Here is a 20,296-nt window from a genome sequence, read left to right as displayed (position 1 = left end):
GCGGAGCGGAGAAGGGTGGCTGTGATTGTGATGGTGCAAGGGAAAAAGCGGCTGAAGATGATGCACCTGAAGGAGGAAGAGGAGAAGGAAGGTGGCTTTGCTTTTGTGTGCTGCTTTTCCTCAGGTGGTCTTGCCATTGTAATATTTGCCTTTTCTCCATAATCCTTCATAAGGCAGTTGTCTCTACGTGGGTGTAGGCCTTTCCACGGCTCAATTTTTGGCGGCAGAGAAAACAGATGGCATCACTCTGATCTGAGGCAGACACACAAATACATTTCCACACTGCTGAGCCCAGGGGTGTGGGCACTATGGTGGCGTCAGCAGCTGACATTGAAGGGCATGTTGGCTGGCTGTCCATAGGTGGCAATACATGACAACGAGCTGACGACGACGATGATGACGACGACACTGATGACGAGCTCCCCCTGCTTCTTTCAGCAACTCATCTCCTCCTACTCCTCTCTGATTCCCCCTCTGAACTGTCCTCTTGGTCATCTTGTCTATTAGGATCCTAAGTGGCATCCATGGCAGTATCATCATCATCCTCCCCAGCTTCGCTTGCATCAGACACCTCCAAAACTGCACCAACAGCAGGTACTTCATCCTCCTCCTCCTCACACCTTACGTCCATAGTGTTGCCTAACTCAGACATATGAGGTGGTGTAACTTGCTTAGCACCTTCATCTTGTTGTAACACTAATGGCTGTGAATCAGTGAATTCCCCACCAAATAACTCCTGCGAAGTGTCAAATGCAGCGGATGTGGTGCTTGAAGTAGCGCTGGTGACTGCAGAAGATGAGGTGTTCTGTGTTAAATAGTCAACCACGTTCTGACAATCTTGGGAGTTGATGGGACGTGCCTTCTTCTGAGCAATATACTTTGGGCCAGGGCCGCACGAAATCCTGTCAGCACAACCTCGCACAGACCTGCCGGGTTGCCTGCCTCTGGGTCTGCCTCTGCCAGTTGTTTTGTCCATATCGGGGGTGATGAAGTGAAAGGTAAGCACTGACTTGACTAATACAATGTGCAGTCACACAGGTGCAGTGAAAAGTATGCAGTGACTGGTATTACATACAATGTGCAGCTGTCACACAGGTGCAGTTAACCGGTATATTAAACAGCGTGCGGTCACACAGGTACTGTGATCAATTATGCAATGACTAGTATTACAAATGTGCAGCGGTCTCACACATATAGATACAGTGAACAGGTGCTGTGACTGGTATATAATATAACACTGCATGCGTTCATGTAGGTAGGTGCACTGAACAGGTAGGTATGCAGTGATAGGTATTACAAGTGTGCAGTTGTCACACACACAGGTACCATGAACAGGTGCAATGACTGGTATATAATATAACACTGTGTGCGCTCACGTAGGTAGGTGCACTGAACTGTTAGGTATGCAGTGATTGGTATTACAAATGTGCAGCTGTCACACACACAGGTACCGTGAACAGGTGCAGTGACTGGTGGTATATAACACTGCGTGCGCTCAGGTAGGTAGGTGCACTGAACAGGTAGGTATGCTGTGATTGGTATTTTTCTCCCTCCTCTAATTACTGCAGCCACACAAGTGAGTGAAAAGCCTGACGCTGCCTGCCTTTTATAAGGGGGGGGGGGGAGGCTCCAGGAGGGAGTGTAGCCTGATTGGCTACTCTTTGTCTGCTGACTGTGATGTAGAGGGTCAAAGATGACCCTAATGATGTAGTATAGGGGGCTGGTCGAACTAGCATATAGTTCGCGGTTCACCGCAAACGCGAACCACCAAAGTGCGCGTGAATCGGTTCGCGGTCGAACCGTTCTGGCCATCTCTAGTTGCTATAAAAATAAGGGGGGGGTGTTTGTCTGCATTATCACTGAAGCCTGACTCACCACATGCTTTGGCACACACCATCACAAACAATCGTGTGCATTGACACAGAGGTTGCTATATACCCTAATCATGTGATGTGGATATGTTACTTATGTGATCAGTGTAAACCTGCCAGGGCTCACAGAAGCCTATTTTTTTTTTTTTTTTTTTTTTTAGTAAAGAGTGGTGCATGAAAACATAGTATATAAGGTAGCCTGTAATACAGCCATACAAAAAAGTTGCCAACTACAGTTAATGTTTTCTATTTTTTGTAAACTCGTCAAGGATTAGGGATTCCAAGCTGACTCTAGGGTATTCAACATTTTTATGCAGCTTGAAAATAGACTAATCATGAGAATACACAATTTTTGTTAATATTATTTAAATATAGAACATATTCATTTAGAGACCACAGTTATTTGAGGCTATCTATTTGCTCAGTCTTACTAGAACTACAATGTGAGATGCTAATTTTTACAGATCTTAGGAGGCAGAAGTCTCTTTTTTTTATTTCAATTATAAATTGAATCTTGTCTCTTAAATTATTACAACAGTTCCTGTCGTCTGGATTTCCTCTGTAAACAGCTTTTTGGGGGTGAGTGATGCTTGAAAATGTTTCTGCTCAGTCTGTGAGGAACCAAATTCCAATAAACGTAGGCCTCTATATGAAACAAAATGCACTAAACGGGCATGGAAAGCTCAGCACATGCCCAAATAACATAATATTTAACCACTTCAGCCTACAGCTTCGAAAATCTTATGCATCCGAGCAATGTTCACCTCCCATTCATTCGCTAATAACTTTATCGCTACTTAAAATTAATTGATCTATATCTCGTTTTTTCCGCCACTAATTAGGCTTTCTTTAGGTAGTACATTTTGCTAAGAGCCACTTTACTGTAAATACATTTTAACAGGAAGATTAAGATAGAAATGGAAAAAAAATCATTATTTCTCAGTTTTTGGCCATTATAGTTTAAAATTAATACATGCTACAGTAATTAAAACCCATGCATTTTATGTGCCCATTTGTCCCGCTTATTACACCATTTAAATTACATCCCTATCACAATTTATGGCGCCGATATTTTATTTAGAAATAAAGGTGCATTTTTTCAATTTGCGTCCATCACTATTTACAAGCTTATAATTTTAAAAAATTTAATAAGATACTCTTTTGACATGTATATTTAAAAAGTTCAGACCCTTAGGTAACTATTTATGTCGTTTTTTGTTTTTTAATTGTAATTTTTTTTATTTTTTTTTAATACAAAAATGTATTTGGGTAATTTTAGTTTGGGAGGTAAATAGCCAATTTTAGATGTAATATAATGTATTTTTTTTATTCAATACAGGTATGTGGGTGCAGTTTACTATTTGGCCACAAGATGGCCACATTCAAAAAATTCCTAGACGCGAACGATGTCGCATCTAGGAACTAAAATGAAGAGAAGAAGTTTCCTGGGGGCAGAAATACCACGCTCTCTGATGAGAAAGCGTCGGTATTTCTGCCGGGGACTTAGATCGGTGAATGGGAATTATATTCCCATTCACTGATCGGGGGGCAGCGGGAGCGCGCACGGGCGCGCGCTCGATCGTGCGCACCACACGACTGCAGCACCACTGCCTATCTGGACGGATATATGCGTCCAGATATGGTGAAGTGGTTAAATAAAAAGGAGAGAAATGCATGCGGATGTGAGCAAGAGATATTTATGGGGCTTGGAGGGCAGCATGGGAAGGACAAAAATCGTTTAATTTACAGCTTTGTTGGTTCCCCTAATCATGTGCATACGGTTAAAAAGCACTAAGGCCTTAGGTCACAGAGTTGTATTGCATTTACAATAGAATAACTTTAATAACACAGAGCAATGATGCTGCTTGTTCATAGATGAGTTTCAGCTATTCTGTGCAGACTAGTAGCTGTGCAGCTAAATACTACACTAGTAGGACACAACTACAATTACTGTATATTAGAATAAGCCCCACAGTACACTGTAAGGGCTCGTTTCCACTATTGCGGTGCGGAATCGCCTGGATTCCACTGCTGACGAAATCGCATGCGGATGCGATTCCGCATGCGTTTTTTGCCATGATTTCGCATAGGCAGGGTATATGCGATTTTAACCATGTCACTGCCTGTGTGAATTAGAATTAACATGTTTACCTATGCGAAATCACACGCGAAATCGCGGGAAAAACCGCATGCAAAAAACGCATGCGATTTCCCTATTAACCACTTGCCGACCGCCCACAGCTGATGGGCACCGGCAAAGTGGACGCCGAAAGGACCGCAATACGCCATTCGGGGGCGGCTCCTTTGGGCGTGTTGGGGCAGTGATCACGTCACTGGTGAGACGCGCTGCCCCTGGCATCAGGCTCCGCCCACCTGTGACATCATCTGGCCGTTTGTAAGCGCCGGCGGGATGTTAACCTGTAGATCGCCGCATGCAAAGTGTATAATACATTTTGTAATGTATACAAAGTGTATTATACAGGCTGCCTCCTGCCCTGGTGGTCCCAGTGATAGAGGGACCACCAGGGCAGGCTGCAGCCCTCCATGTCTGCACCCAAACACACTGATCTGCCCCCTGATCGCCCACAGCACCCCTCAGACCCCCCCTGAACACCCCCAGACCCCTGTTTGCACCCAATCACCCCCCTAATCACCCATCAATCACTCCCTGTCACGATCTGTCAATGCTATTTTTTTAATTAGGTCCTAATCTGCCCCCTAGGGACTCCTGATCACCCCACCCCATAGATCCTCCCCAGACCCCCCCCACCCCCGTGTACTGTATACATCTATCCTCCCCTGTCAATCACCTGTCAATCACCCCCTGCCACCACCTGTCACTGCCACCCATCAGATCAGACCCTAAACTGCCCCCTGCGGGCACCCAAACACCCGCCCACACCCTCAGATCGCCCGCAGACCCACCGTCCTATCACCACCAAAGTGCATTGTTTACATCTGTTCTTCCCTCTAATCACCCCCTAATTACCCATTGATCACTCCCTGTCAATATCTGTCAGCGCTATTTTAAAGATTAGGTCCCTAACTGTCCTATGGGGGCTCCTTATCACCCCCCCCCCCTCCCGCCCCTAACCTCAGAACCACCCTAGACTCCCCCTCCTGTGTACTGTATACATCTATTCTCCCCTGTCAATCACCGGTCAATCACCCATCAATTATCCCGTCACCACCTTTCACTGCCACCCATCTGATCAGACCCTAACCTGCCTCTTGCAGGCATCTGATCACCCCCACACCATCAGATCGCCCGCAGACCCACCGTCATATCACCACCAAAGTGCACTGTTTACATCTGTTCTTCCCTCTAATCACCCATCAATCACCCCCTGTCACCACCTGTCACTGCTACCCATCAGATCAGACCCCAATCTGCCCCTTGTGGGCACCCAATCACCAGCTCATACCCTCAGCTATCCCCCCAGACCCCCTCTGATCAACTCGCCAGTGCATTGCTTGCATATATTCTCCCATGTAATCATCTACTGATCACCTATCAATCATCCCGTAACCCCCTGTCACCACCTGTCACTGCTACCCATCAGATCACACCCTAATCTTCCCCCTGCGGGCAACCAATCACCCGCCCACACCCTCAGATAGCCCCCCAGACCCCCTCTGATCAACTCGCCAGTGCATCGCTTGCATATATTCCCCCCTCTAATCACACCTTGAGACACCCATCAATCACCTCCTGTCACCACCCCTAGCACTCCTATCTATCAGATCAGGCCCTAATCTGCCTCATTTTAGAAAGAAGACACCCCAAGGTATTCCGTTAGGTGTATGATGAGTTCATAGAAGATTTTACTTTTTGGCACAAGTTAGTGTAAAATGACACTTTGTAAAAAAAACAAACAATAAAAATAAATTTCCGCTAACTTTTGACAAAAAATAAAATCTTCTATGGACTCAGCATACTCAGCATACTCCTAACAGAATACCTTGGGGTGTCTTCTTTCTAAAATGGGGTCACTTTTGGGGTTCCTATACTGCTCTAGAATTTTAGAATTTTAGAGGCCCTAGTAGTCTAGAAACCAAATGCCTCAAAACGACCTGGGAATAGGTCCTAAGCTGCAAAAAAAGTGTCACACGTGTGGTATCGCCGTACTCAGGAGAAATAGTATAATGAGTTTTGGAGTGTATTTTTACACACAAAAATGACAATTTTTTGATTTTTTTTTTTTTACACACAATTGTCCATTTACAGAGATATTTCTCCCACCCAGCAGCATGGGTATGTGTAAAAATACACCCCAAAACACATTATACTACTTCTCCGGAATACAGCAATACCACGTGTGACCCCTTTTTGCATCCTAGGTGCGCTAAGGGGCCCAACGTCCTATTCACAGGTCATTTTGAGGCATTTGGTTTCCTGACTACTCCTCACGGTTTAGGGCCCCTAAAATGTCAGGGCAGTATAGGAACCCCACAAGTGACCCCATTTTAGAAAGAAGACACCCCAAGGTATTCCGTTAGGAGTATGGTGAGCTCATAGAAGATTTTATTTTTTGCCACAAGTGAGTGGAAAATGACACTTTGTGAAAAAAAACAGTAAAAATCTATTTCCGCTAACTTGTGACAAAAAATAAAATCTTCTATGAACTCACTATACTCCTAACAGAATACCTTGGGGTGTCTTCTTTCTAAAATGGAGTCATTTGTGGGGTTCCTATACTGCCCTGGCATTTTAGGGGCCCAAAAGCGTGAGGAGTAGTCTAGACACCAAATGCCTCAAAATGACCTGTGAAATCCTAAAGGAACTCATAGGACATTGGGCCCCTTAGCGCAGTTAGGGTGCAAAAAAGTGTAACACATGTGGTATTGCCGTACTCAGGAGAAGTAGTATAATGTGTTTTGGGGTGTATTTTTACACATGCCCTTGCTGGGTGGGAGAAATCTCTCTGTAAATGGACAATTGTGTGTAAAAAAAAAAAAAAAAAAAAAAAAATCTAATTTACAGAGATATTTCTCCCACCCAGCATAAGTATGTGTAAAAATACACCCCAAAACACATTATACTACTTCTCCTGAGTACGGCTATACTACATGTGTGACCCCTTTTTGCAGCCTATGTGCGCTAAGTGGCCCAACATCCTAGGAGCACCTTTAGGCTTTACAGGGGTGCTTGCAATTTAGCACCCCCCAAAATGCCAGGACAGTAAACACACCCCACAAATGACCCCATTTTGGAAAGTAGACACTCCAAGGTATTCAGAAAGGGGCATGGTGAGTCCGTGGCAGATTATTTTTTTTTGTCACAAGTTAGCAGAAATGGAAACACTTTTTGTTTTGTTTTATTTTTGTTTCAAAGTGTCATCTTCCGCTAACTTGTGACAAAAAATAAAATCTTCTATGAACTCACCATGCCTCTCAGTGAATACTTTGGGATGTCTTCTTTCCAAAATGGGGTCATTTGGGGGGTATTTATACTATCCTGGAATTTTAGCACCTCATGAAACCTGACAGGTGGTTAGAAAAGTCAGAGATGCTTCAAGATGGGAAAATTCACTTTTGGCACCATAGTTTGTAAACGCTATAACTTTTACCCAAACCAATAAATATACACTTTTTTTTTAAATCAAAGACATATAGCAGAATAAATTTGGACAAAAATGTATATAGAAATTTTACTTTAATTGAAAAATGTCAGCACAGAAAGTTAAAAAAATCATTTTTGTTTTACAAAATTCATGTTTTTTTTGATGAATATAATAAAAACTAAAAATCACAGCAGCAATCAAATAGCACCAAAAGAAAGCTGTATTAGTGACAAGAAAAGGAGGGAAAATTTATTTAGATGGTAGGTTGTATGACCGAGCAATAAACCGTTAAAGCTGCAGTGGTCCGAATGGAATAATGGCTCTGGTCCTTAAGGGGTAGAAAGACTGTGGTCCTCAAGTGGTTAAATACATTGCCTGCAATTTGCCTGCATTCCACACGCAGGCAAATTCTGCGGGCTCTGCCGTGCAGAAAAATCCTGCACAGAAAAACGCAAATGAAAACTGACAAGTGGAAACAGGGCCATCCACTTGTATTGGTTATGCGAATCCGCATGCGGCCAACGCATGCGGATTCACCCTAGTGGAAATGGACCCTTAGGCTGCTGCTGGTTTGGGACCAGCTGTAGTTAAAACTTCACCGCACTTGTGGCTGCCTAATGTGGCGTAGTTTTAACCACTTCCCGACCGCCGTATATACAATTGGCGGCCGGGAAGTGGACCCCGCAAGGACCGCCGTATGTACAAATGGCGGCGGTCCTTGTACGCGCATGGGCGCAGCGATCGCGTCATTCATGACGCGATCGGCCGCCTGCGACTGGCTCCGCCCCCTCGCGCAGTAACCCGCCGGCCGTTCGGAAGCGCCGGCGGGTTGCTAGCACCTGGATCGCCGCATACAAAGTGTATAATACACTTTGTAATGTATACAAAGTGTATTATACAGGCTGCCTCCTGCCCTGGTGGTCCCAGTGTCTGAGGGACCACCAGGGTAGGCTGCAGCCACCCTAGTCTGCACCCAAGCACACTGATCCCCCCCCCCTGCCCCCTGATCACCCACAGCACCCCTCAGACCCCCCCCCCCTGCCCACCCCCCATACCACTGTTTGCACCTAATCACCCCCAGATCCGACGTCAGATCACCTCCCAAGTGCAGTGTTTACATCTGTTCTCTACCCTAAACACCCACTAATTACCCATCAATCACCCATCAATCACCCCCTATCACCACCTGTCACTGTTACCCATCAGATCAGACCCTAATCTGCCCCTTGCGGGCACCCAGTCACCTGCCTACACGCTCAGATTGCCCTCAGACCCCTCCTTATCAATTCGCCAGTGCAATATTTACATCTGTTCTTCCCTGTAATAACCCACTGATCACCTGTCAATCACCCATCAATCACCCCCTGTCACTGCCACCCATCAATCACCCCCTGTCACTGCCACCCATCAATCAGCCCCCAACCTGCCCCTTGCGGGTAATCTGATCACCCACCCACACCAATAGATCGCCCGCAGATCAGATGTCCGATCACCTCCCAAGTGCAGTGTTTACATCTGTTCTCTACCCTAAACACCCACTAATTACCCATCAATCACCCCCTGTCACTGCTACCCATCAGATTAGACCCCTATCTGCCCCTAGGGCACTCAATCTCCTGCCCACACCCTCAGAACGCCCTCAGACCCCAGCCCTGATGACCTCGCCAGTGCATTGCTTGCATCTATTCCCCCCTCTAATCACACCTTGAGACACCAATCAATCACCTCCTGTCACCCCCTAGCACACATACCCATCAGATCAGGCCCTAATTTGCCCCGTGTGGGCTCCTGATCACTCGGCCAAACCCTCAGATCCCCCTCAGACCCTCTTCCGATCACCTCCCCAGTGCATTGATTGCATCTATTTTCCCCTCTAACCACCCCCTGAGACACCCATCAATCCACTCCTGTCACCCCCCTAGCACTCCTATCCATCAGATCAGGCCCAATACAACCTGTCATCTAAAAGGCCACCCTGCTTATGACCGGTTCCACAAAATTCGCCCCCTCATAGACCACCTGTCATCAAAATTTGCAGATGCTTATACCCCTGAACAGTCATTTTGAGACATTTGGTTTCCAGACTACTCACGGTTTTGGGCCCGTAAAATGCCAGGGCGGTATAGGAACCCCACAAGTGACCCCATTTTATAAAAAAGACACCCTAAGGTATTCTGTTAGGTGTATGACGAGTTCATAGAAGATTTTATTTTTTGTCAAAAGTTAGCGGAAATTGATTTTTGTTTTTTTTTCACAAAGTGTCATTTTTCACTAACTTGTGACAAAAAATAAAATCTTCTATGAACTCGCCATACACCTAACGGAATACCTTGGGGTGTCTTCTTTCTAAAATGGGGTCATTAGTGGGGTTCCTATACTGCCCTGGCATTTTAGGGACCCTAAACCGTGAGGAGTAGTCTTGAAACAAAAATGACCTGTGAAATTCTAAAGGTACTCATTGGACTTTAGGCCCCTTAGTGCAGTTAGGGTGCAAAAAGTGCCACACATGTGGTATCGCCGTACTCAGGGGAAGAAGTATAATGTGTTTTGGGGAGTATTTTTACACATACCCATGCTGAGTGGGAGAAATCTCTCTGTAAATGGACAATTGTGTGTACAAAAATCAAACAATTGTCATTTACAGAGATATTTATCCCACCCAGCATGGGTATGTGTAAAAATACACTCCAAAACACATTATACTACTTCTCTTGAGTACGGCGGTACCACATGTGGCACTTTTTTACACCCCAAGTGCACTAAGGGGCCCAAAGTCCAATGAGCACCTTTAGGCTTTACAGGGGTGCTTACAATTTAGCACCCCCCAAAATATCAGGACAGTAAACACACCCCACAAATGACCCCATTTTGGAAAGTAGACACTTCAAGGTATTCAGAGAGGGGCATGGTGAGTCTTTTTTGTCGCAAGTTAGAAGAAATGGAAACTTTTTTTTTTTTTTTTTTTGGTCACAAAGTGTCATTTTTCGCTTACTTGTGACAAAAAATAATATCTTCTATGAACTCACTATGCCTCTCAGTGAATACTTTGGGATGTCTTCTTTCCAAAATGGGGTCATTTGGGGGGTATTTAAACTATCCTGGAATTCTAGCCCCTCATGAAACCTGTCAGGTGGTCAGAAAAGGCAGAGATGCTGGAAAATGGGAAAATTCACTTTTTGCACCATAGTTTGTAAACGCTATAACTTTTACCCAAATCAATAAATATAGGCTGAATGGGTTTTTTTTTTATAAAAAACATGTTTTTCCACATTTTTCGTGCTGCATGTATACAGAAATTTTACTTTATTTGAAAAATGTCAGCACAGAAAGTTAAAAAAATCATTTTTGTGACAAAATTCATGTCTTTTTTGATGAATATAATAAAAAGTACAAATCGCAGCAGCAATCAAATAGCACCAAAAGAAAGCTTTATTAGTGACAAGAAAAGGAGCCAAAATTAATTTAGGTGGTAGGTTGTATGAGCGAGCAATAAACCGTGAAAGCTGCAGTAGTCTAAATGGAAAAAAAAGTGCCTGGTCCTTAAAGGAGAACTGTAGTGAGAGGTATACGGAGGCTGCCATATTGATTTCCTTTTAAGCTATACCAGTTGCCTGGCAGCCCTGCTGATCTATTTGGCTGCAGTAGTGTGAATCACACCAGAAACAAGCATGCAGCTAATCTTGTCAGATCTTACAAAAATGTCAAACACCAGATCTGCTGCATGCTTGTTCAGGGTCTATGGCTAAAAGTATTGGAGGCAGAGGATCTGCAGGATAGCCAGGTAACTGGTATTGCTTAAAAGGAAATCAATATGGGAGCCTCCATATACCTTTCACTACAGTTCTCCTTTAAGGGGGGTAAAGCCCACGGTCCTCAAGTGGTTAAGGCTGCCCAATACCGTGCACAAGCACATCCCTGCCGACACTGAACTCAGCTGTCTAAAGACATTTGAGTTCCATTCTTCGGTCAGGAGCTGTTTTTATTGCATCCTGACTACCTGAACACTATGAGCCAATCAGTGATTGGAAAGAGAAAAAAGAAAAAAAAAAAGCCTCTGGTCCTTAAAGGGGCCGGAGGCTGCTTTCCTTAATCAATGGCCAGCTAACAATTCAGAGTTGATGTATAATTTAGACTACTTTTTAGGCAGTTTGAAAATGGTATTTAACATTTGATTGGCTCATTTTTCCTCTGCATGAATTTGCAGAACATTAACTCAGAATTTTTTGCATGTCATTGGTGATCCCAATTAGTGATGGTCGTAATGGGCTAACTACGATTTTGCGTGATTTTCATAATTACTAGGGATGGGACGAATCCACAATTTCTTCAAATCCGAATGCGAATCTGAATCTAAAAAGGTGTATATGTCTTTTCTGCTACCCGCCTTGATAAAGGGGACCCTGAGTGGCCCCGAAACGATCGTCGGCCTATGCAGGTCAGACTCTTGTATCTATACATGTGATGGGACAATAAATTTATGGTGATTGCTCCGATTAGTCTGTGTGCGGACTCCTTCATGATGATTGAATCTAAAAAGGTTCTCGAATATCTCGAACCTTTCGAATCCCGAATCTAACGAATCCTGCACATAAGAATTGTGCGATCCATGGAATAGTTGCCCACAGTATAGGTAGGCAGGCTAGGTGCTCACAGTATAGGTAGCTAGGTAAAGGTGCCTTCAGTATAGCTAGCTAGGTATAGGTGCCTGCAGTATAGCTAGCTAGGTATAGGTGCCTGCAGTGCAGTATAGCTAGCTAGGTATAGGTGCCTGCAGTATAGCTAGCTAGGTATAGGTGCCTGCAGTATAGCTAGCTAGGTTTAGGTGCCTTCCGTATAGCTAGCTAGGCATGGGTGCCTGCAGTATAGCTAGCTAGGTATAGGTGCCTGCAGTATAGCTAGCTAGGTATAGGTGCCTGCAGTATAGCTAGCTAGGTATAGGTGCCTGCAGTATAGCTAGCTAGGTATAGGTGCCTGCAGTATAGCTAGCTAGGTATAGGTGCCTGCAGTATAGCTAGCTAGGTTTAGGTGCCTTCCGTATAGCTAGCTAGGCATGGGTGCCTTCAGTATAGCTAGCTAGGCTTAGGTGCCTTTAGTATAGCTAGTTAGGTATAGATGCCTTTAGTATAGCTAGCAAGGTATAGGGGCCTTCTGTAAAGTTAGTTAGGTATAGGGGCATTCAGTATAGCTAGGAATAGGGGGATTCAGTATAGCTAGTTAGGTATAGGGGCCCTTAGTATAGCTAGTTAGGTATAGGGGCCCTCAGTATAGCTAGTTAGGTATAGAGGCATTCAGTATAGCTAGGTATAGGGGGATTCAGTATAGCTAGTTAGGTATAGGGGCCCTTAGTATAGCTAGTTAGGTATAGGGGCCCTTAGTATAGCTAGTTAGGTATAGGGGCCCTCGGTATAGCTAGTTAGGTATAGAGGCATTCAGTATAGCTAGGTATAGGGGGATTCAGTATAGCTAGTTAGGTATAGGGGCCCTCAGTATAGCTAGTTAGGAATAGGGGCCCTCAGTATAGCTAGGTATAAGGGCATTCAGTATAGCTAGTTAGGTATGGGGCCCTCAGTATAGCTAGTTAGGTATAGGGGCCCTCAGTATAGCTAGGTATAAGGGCATTCAGTATAGCTAGTTAGGTATAGGGGCCCTCAGTATAGCTAGTTAGATATAGAGGCATTCAGTATAGCTAGGTATAGGGGGATTCAGTATAGCTAGTTAGGTATAGGGGCCCTTAGTATAGCTAGTAGGGTATAGGGGCCCTCAGTATAGCTATTTAGGTATAAGGGCATTCAGTATAGCTAGGTATAGGGGGATTCAGTATAGCTAGTTAGGTATAGGGGGATTCAGTATAGCTAGTTAGGTATAGGGGGATTCAGTATAGCTAGTTAGGTATAGGGGCCCTCAGTATAGCTAGTTAGGTATAGGCGCTTTGAGTATAGCTAGCCAGGTCACCCCTCCCTCTGTGCACCTCCTCTGCTCACCCCCTACATAGAAAAAAAAGCATCGGCTCACCTAACAAGGGAATCCAGCGCAGAGCCGCAGACCTCTTGCTTCCTCCTCTGTTCCCCCTAGTGATCGGCTTTTGCAAACGCGTCATCACTGAAGCGCCGGGCGGTTACTAGAGGGAACAGAGGAGGAAACGAGAGGTCTGCGGCTCTGCGCTCTGCCCTGGATGGGGAATCCAGGGCAGGTGTTAGGTGAGCCAATGCTTTTATCTAAGCAAGGGGCAAGCGGAGGAGGCGCGGGGGGGTCGGATGAGCGGGGGATCGGCGGTTGAGCGGGGATGCAGCGTTGGAATTCGGCGGATTTATTTAAGCGGGAAATGGCGTCGCGATTCGAATCCACGAATCTCGAATATTTCTCAATATTCGAGGGATTCGCCGTCCCACCCCTAATAATTACTATTAAAATAGAAAACCATAATCCCCCCAAAAGTATGCACATTTTTCCGTAATTTCAACTATATGCTCAATTTTCGCAATTACCTTACTTTTAATAATTATTATTTTTGCCTAGTTACTAAAAATTACAAGTTTGTGTTTAATTTCCTGTTATGCATAATTTTTAGTAATTCCGAAAAATCACACAAAATTACGAGTAACACAAAATTACAATTCAACGCAAATTTACCATGTTACAGTGCAAATTACGTAAAAAATAAGAATTTTCAGAAAATTGTGGTTTCATATAATTGCAAATTACGATGCAAAATTTCAGCTCATCACTAATTCCTATTGCTGATGAACAGGAATGGATATTTTAGACATAAATTATGCAAGCTAACATCAGTGCTGCTCTGTGCCTCGTCCAGTATCTTGCAGTTGCAGGTATAGTGGAGCAAGTCCCTCAGCACAAAGTGATGATAATGATGATGAACATGTCAAACTTTTTTGAAAATTGTATAGTGCTGCTAAATGCCTGGTGTGAAATGTTTCATTTGCAAATGTAGAAGTATACGTCCCACACATGGCACAAAGCAATAAGGAATATTAGTGGCTGACAGTGACTACACATCTACCCACAAATAATAGAAGTGTATGACACAAACTCCTGCAAGTATTAAGTTCTGATAGACCCTGCTTGTTGTAATGTTGCACAGTGCAATGCACTAGAGTTGTCCCGAATGGTTTGGCCCCGAACTTATTTGTGCAAACATCGGGTGTCTGTGTCGAAACGTGAATTTTAAGGTGAATTTTACCCGCCCCTATACAACATCATTGGGCTAAACTTTGACCCTCTACATCACAGTCAGCAGACACATGGCAGCCAATCAGGCTGCACTCCCTCCTGGAGCCCCCCCTCCTTATATAGACAGCTGCGTCGGCCATTATCTCACTCAGTGTTGATGCAGTAGTGAGAGAAGGGAGAGGAACCTGCTGCAGAGATAGGGAAAGCTTAGTTAGGCTCTTGTAGCTTGCTCCTAGCTGATATTTGTTGTTGAAAAGCCCCACAAAAGAGCTCTTTTCAGAGCTATTGTTCGTGTGTGTGTGTGTGTGTGTGTGCGTGCGTGCGTGCGTGCGTGCGTGCGTCCGTGCGCGTGTGTGCGCGTGTGCACGTGTGCGTGCGTGCGTGTGTGTGTGTGTGTGTGTGTCTGACTGACTGACACTGCATTATACAGCCCTGTGTGTCGCAGCTGGCCCTTGCTAATTGCTATACTGTACAAGGCCCAGCACATTCAGTGCCTACCTTTTCACTGCACCTGTGCGTGACAGCTGCACATTTGTAATACTAGTCCGACCGTGCATATCTGTTCATGTTACTCCACCTGCGTGACAGCACGCAGTGTTATATACCAGTCACTGCATACCTGTTCACTGTACCAGTGTGTGTGACAGCTGCACATTTGTAATACCTTTCCGTGCATACCTTTCACTGCACCTGTGTAACAGCACGCAGTTTTACATACCAGTCACTGCATACCTGTTCACTGCATCTGGGTAACTGCACATTGTTGTACCAGCAGTCACTGCAACCTTTTCACTTCACCTGTGTAACCGCACATTGTTGTACCAGCAGTCAATGCAACCTTTTTCACTGCACCTGTGTAACCACACATTGTTGTACCAGCAGTCACTGCAACCTTTTCACTGCACCTGTGTAACCGCACATTGTTGTACCAGCAGTCACTGAAAGGTTCCACTGCCAGTAATCTTCCTCCTCCTCCCATGTTCACGCAGGCAAGGGCAGGACGCTCTAGTGATCTCATTTTGATGTCGGACATGCGGACATTCTTTACTCCAACGCCTCGCCTTAGCCATTCTGGATCCACCCTCCACCAACGACTCGACCGGCAGGTAGCCGACTACTTGGCCTAAAGTGTGGATGTAGACACTCTGAGCAGCTATGAACCCCTGGACTACTGGGTATGCAGGCCTGACCTGTGGCCAGACCTGTCACAATTTGCCATCCAACTTCTGTCTTGCCCTGCCTCAAGTGTCCTGTCAGAAAGGACCTTCAGCGCAGCTGGAGGCATTGTCAGTAAGAAGAGAAGTCGCCTAGGTCACAAAAGTGTTCAGTACCTCACCTTTATCAAAATGAATGAGGCATGGATCCCGGAGGGCTACATCCTTCCCCGAAGACTAAGTCAGTCCCCACACACAGCATCTCTGCCTGCATGCCGTGTGACTGCCTTCTCCGCCACCACCAACAGGGTCCAGGACTCCAGGTGGATTCCTGAATTTTTAAGGCTGCTGCTTGCAGCTGCCGCTATAATAATTTTTCTGGTGCATGTACATGGCTGCACTGCGGCTGCAACAACATAACAAAAGGCATGCACATGTCAATTCCCCTTCGTGATCGTTGCCTTGCTGCGTTGAAGGGGCTTGCGTATCACAATGAAACAATGACCGGCTAAATTAGTGTGTTGGGGGGCACACCTGACCCAAGAAGATAGATAATAAGGTGGTTGCTTCATTGTGGACAGACCAAATTCGATCAGCTGGACATTCAGTCACTGTTGTTCTGTCATTCAGCTGCCTCAGCCTGACCATATGGGCTTGAAAACCGGCATCGCCTGCACTCTCGCCATGGTGCGCACCAGTCCAGCACGGCCGTCACTACACAAACAGCTGTTTGCGGTGCGTTACACAGTGAGTTTAGTCTGTCAGTGTGAAGCAGTACACTAATTACACTACCTGATTGATGTATACACATGCAAGATGTTTTAAAGTACTTTAAGCCTCCATTTTAGCAATAAAATGGGATTTCTGCCCTTAAACCCTGCTGTGCGTCAAATCCAGATTTTTCACCGGGACTTTTGGCATGTATCCCACTCCGGCATGCCCCCCTCCAGGTGTTAGACCCCTTGAAACATCTTTTCCATCACCTTAGTGGCCACAATTAGTGTTTGTACTTTTGAAAGTTCGCCTGCCCATTGAAGTCTATGGCGGTTCTAAAAGTTTGCATTTTGGCGAACTTTTTTCGCATGTTCGAGTTCAAGGTTCGCGAACCAAAATCAGAAGTTCACGACAACTCTACAATGCACTGATCAAACCAGCTAGAAAACTACAACTAAAATGGCTGATGGGGTTAAGGTGTCTGCTGTTCTACACTGTTGAGTGGGACCACATACCAGGCATTATTAGAGCTGAGACTGCTTAATTTCCTTATTAGGAGTAATGGATTTTATTAATGAAGCTTTGCAAAGTGCACCTGAACTGAAAGTGTACTGAGGTGGAGAGGCACACTGTTTTTGGCTCCTCATCATACACCTTTGGCACTGTATTTGGCCTGAGGAAGTGGGCTCAGACCCACAAAACATTGCCTGTGCTTTTTAAAATTCATATTTATATTAACTCATCAGTATCCAGTTATGCTGCCTCTTTTTTCTCTATTTTTTTTATTGTTTTTAACTCCGTTTTATATACCATTGGGCGCCTCATAACTCCTTCGTGTCCTGAACTGAAAGGGATGGTGGTGGCTGCCATATTTATTTCCTATTACACAGTACCAGTTTTTTTGCAGGCCTGCTGATATCTCTTTGGCCGCAATACTGTTTGAATCACACACTTGAAATGGGCATGTGGCTAATCCAGTCTAAGGCCTGGAACCCACTAGCAGAATGTTACTAAGCCGATTCTAAGCCAGGGTTGCCACCTCATCCCTTTAAATATCAATACATATGAATTATACACGTCTTGTGGCTAGTTAGATGCAGTTTAGGCACTGATTATATGTGAGTAGCCCCAGAACCTGTATAACTTAGATGTTCCGGCATTTAAAGGGATGAGGTGGCAACCCTGTTCTAAGCGGTTATTTGAAAAGCTCTTGCTGATATAATGTTGTGGGTGTGATCTCTTGAGGGGATGTGATTTTATAAAATTCCCTCATAGGAATGCATTAGCAAGAGCTTTTTCAAATCACTAGTGCTTAGTAAAGGCTGCTAGTTGGTTTGAGCAATTATGTTAGTCAGAAACACCTGAATGTCATGCTTGTTTAGAGTCTATGGCTAGTATGTAATTGAAACAGGACAGCCAGGCAATCCGCATTGCTTAAAGAGAAAATAAAAATATCAGCCTCCATATCCCTCTCAGTTCAGATGTGTTTTATAGGAAACCAGAGACTATATAAAATAAGAGTTTTATACATATCTGGGGCTTCCTCCAGCCCCATGCTCATGGATCACTCCCACGCCGCCGTCCTCAGCCTTCTTTATCGCCGATACCAGGTCCCGTAACTTCGGCCAGTCTGCGCAAGAGACATGCACCCTCTACATATCTCTCCAGCTGCTCTGCGCAAGAGACATGCACCCTCTACATATCTCTCCAGCTGCTCTGCGCAAGAGACATGCACCCTCTACATATCTCTCCAGCTGCTCTGGTACACTTTAAAGAGCTTTTTTTTCTTTTCAATCCTGGTTTATTTCGGTAGACATGGACTTAACAAAAATTAGAAATTGTGCTTTATGAAGTTTTTCATTTAAACTGAACAATTTTGCCCATTTCTACCCATGAGCTAATATTAGCTTTCACTTTTTTGTAACTCATATGAACAGTGGGGTTGATGCACTAAATGCAGTAAAACTGCCAGATGCACACAGCAATTTTAACAATGTTCATGCAAAAAAGGTAATGTGCATTATGCACATAGAGCAACTCACAGTTTGTATATAACATGCATGTTATTCCTATAAAGAACATTACACAAATTGTTTAATGCAAATTATGGCAGTAATATATGTGAGGTATCTATAACAAAAGTTTAACTAAATGTGCAATGTACTTTACGTTTTCTGCGTAAATGCTATGTGAGTATAACTATTTTATTGTCATTTAGTGAATCGACCCCAATAAAAGATGCAGACCAACTTCTATAATTTACTGTAGTTTGCAATTATGTTACTGTTTGCATTCTAAAACAAATCACAATTCAAGTTTTTATACAATTAATAAGACTGTGGGCCAAGAAAAGACAGCAATATCATCTTTTATTAGGAAAACTGTTATTTTACAAAATGCATAGTTAACATTTCTATTGCACCAAAACTATATGCTATTTACAAGTACCTTTTTTGCAGTTTAAAGAAGTTTTGAAAACAAAATAAAATCTACTCTGACCACCCTGTTGTTACATACATAGATAAAACAGTCTGTATAGTTCATATACACTAGACTAACGTGTAATGCTCAAGCTACAAACTGGTGTGCCTGAGTGTGGTCACATTAGATCAGAGAACCTCAGGGCTTTCATGTGTCAGGCATTGGATTTGAGAGTCAATGGGACCCAGAGTGTTTTCTTCTTAAAATGAAACCGAGGTAACATATGACATGTTGAGCTAAACCTGTATGTACAGTGCCTAACATTACTGTAATAACCAGGCTGTTTCTTTTATTGCCTGAAACAGTTAAACTTCAGGTAGCAAGTGACAGCTTCTCCCTTGTTGAATTATAGCGTAACCTTTGCTGATAACACATTACAGCCATAAAACTTTTTCCTGCAGAAAATAACTTCTGAAAGCAGTGGATAGATAAAAGGAATTCAATAGTTTGTGTATTTTAGCTCTGAGACACTAGCACATTTAATATACTTTGTTAAACCACTTATGGAACACGGTCATTGAAATCTACTCCCTGTTTGGGAGCTGTTATTCCTGCCAGGGTGTATATTTCACTCTTGCAGTTCTTGTTACCGTCCACCTCACTCGCTGTACCAGCTAACTCTGCTGTCACCCTGACAGCAGAGCTTCCGTGCCTCAGTCAGGAACCCATGATTGCTAAGAGCCAATCACAACAATTGCATCACTTAAAAGGGCAGGGACAGCTCTGGTCTTAAAGGGAACCTGAACTGAGCAAAATTATTTAAAATAAACACATGATGTAGCTGCAAATAAATATTACTTATTTACCTCATCGTCAGTTTCTCTCATAAGCTCACCGTTTGTTCTTACAGTGATCCTGTCCAGTTCTGACAATATTTTGTAAGAACTGAAATATACCCGTTGCTGTCAGTTATATATCAGCTGCTGTCAGTTACAACTGAATGTGCAAGGTAATGTCCATGTTTTCCTATGGCTCAAGTGGACAATATTACAGTTTAACAGTGTGCTAACCAGGAAGCCATTATGGGGTAATGGCCGTTTTCAAAATGGTGGACAGAGAATTCCATTTATCACAGTGGAGAAACAGGACGCAGGAGAGGAGAAAGAGATTGAGGAGTAGACTACACAGGAGGTAAGTATGACGTGTTTATGTTTATTTTGATTTTTAATTTTCAGTTCAGGTTCTCTTTAACCTTCCTGGCGGTAAGCCCGAACTGAGTTCGGGCTATGCCGCCGGAAGGCACCGCTCAGGCCCCGCTGGGCCGATTTGCATAATTTTTTTTTTGCTGCACGCAGCTAGCACTTTGCTAGCTGCGTGCAGTGCC

Source organism: Hyperolius riggenbachi, chromosome 4 (assembly GCF_040937935.1).
Source record: "Hyperolius riggenbachi isolate aHypRig1 chromosome 4, aHypRig1.pri, whole genome shotgun sequence".
Lineage (NCBI taxonomy): Eukaryota > Metazoa > Chordata > Amphibia > Anura > Hyperoliidae > Hyperolius > Hyperolius riggenbachi.
This window is presented reverse-complemented; position numbering follows the sequence as displayed.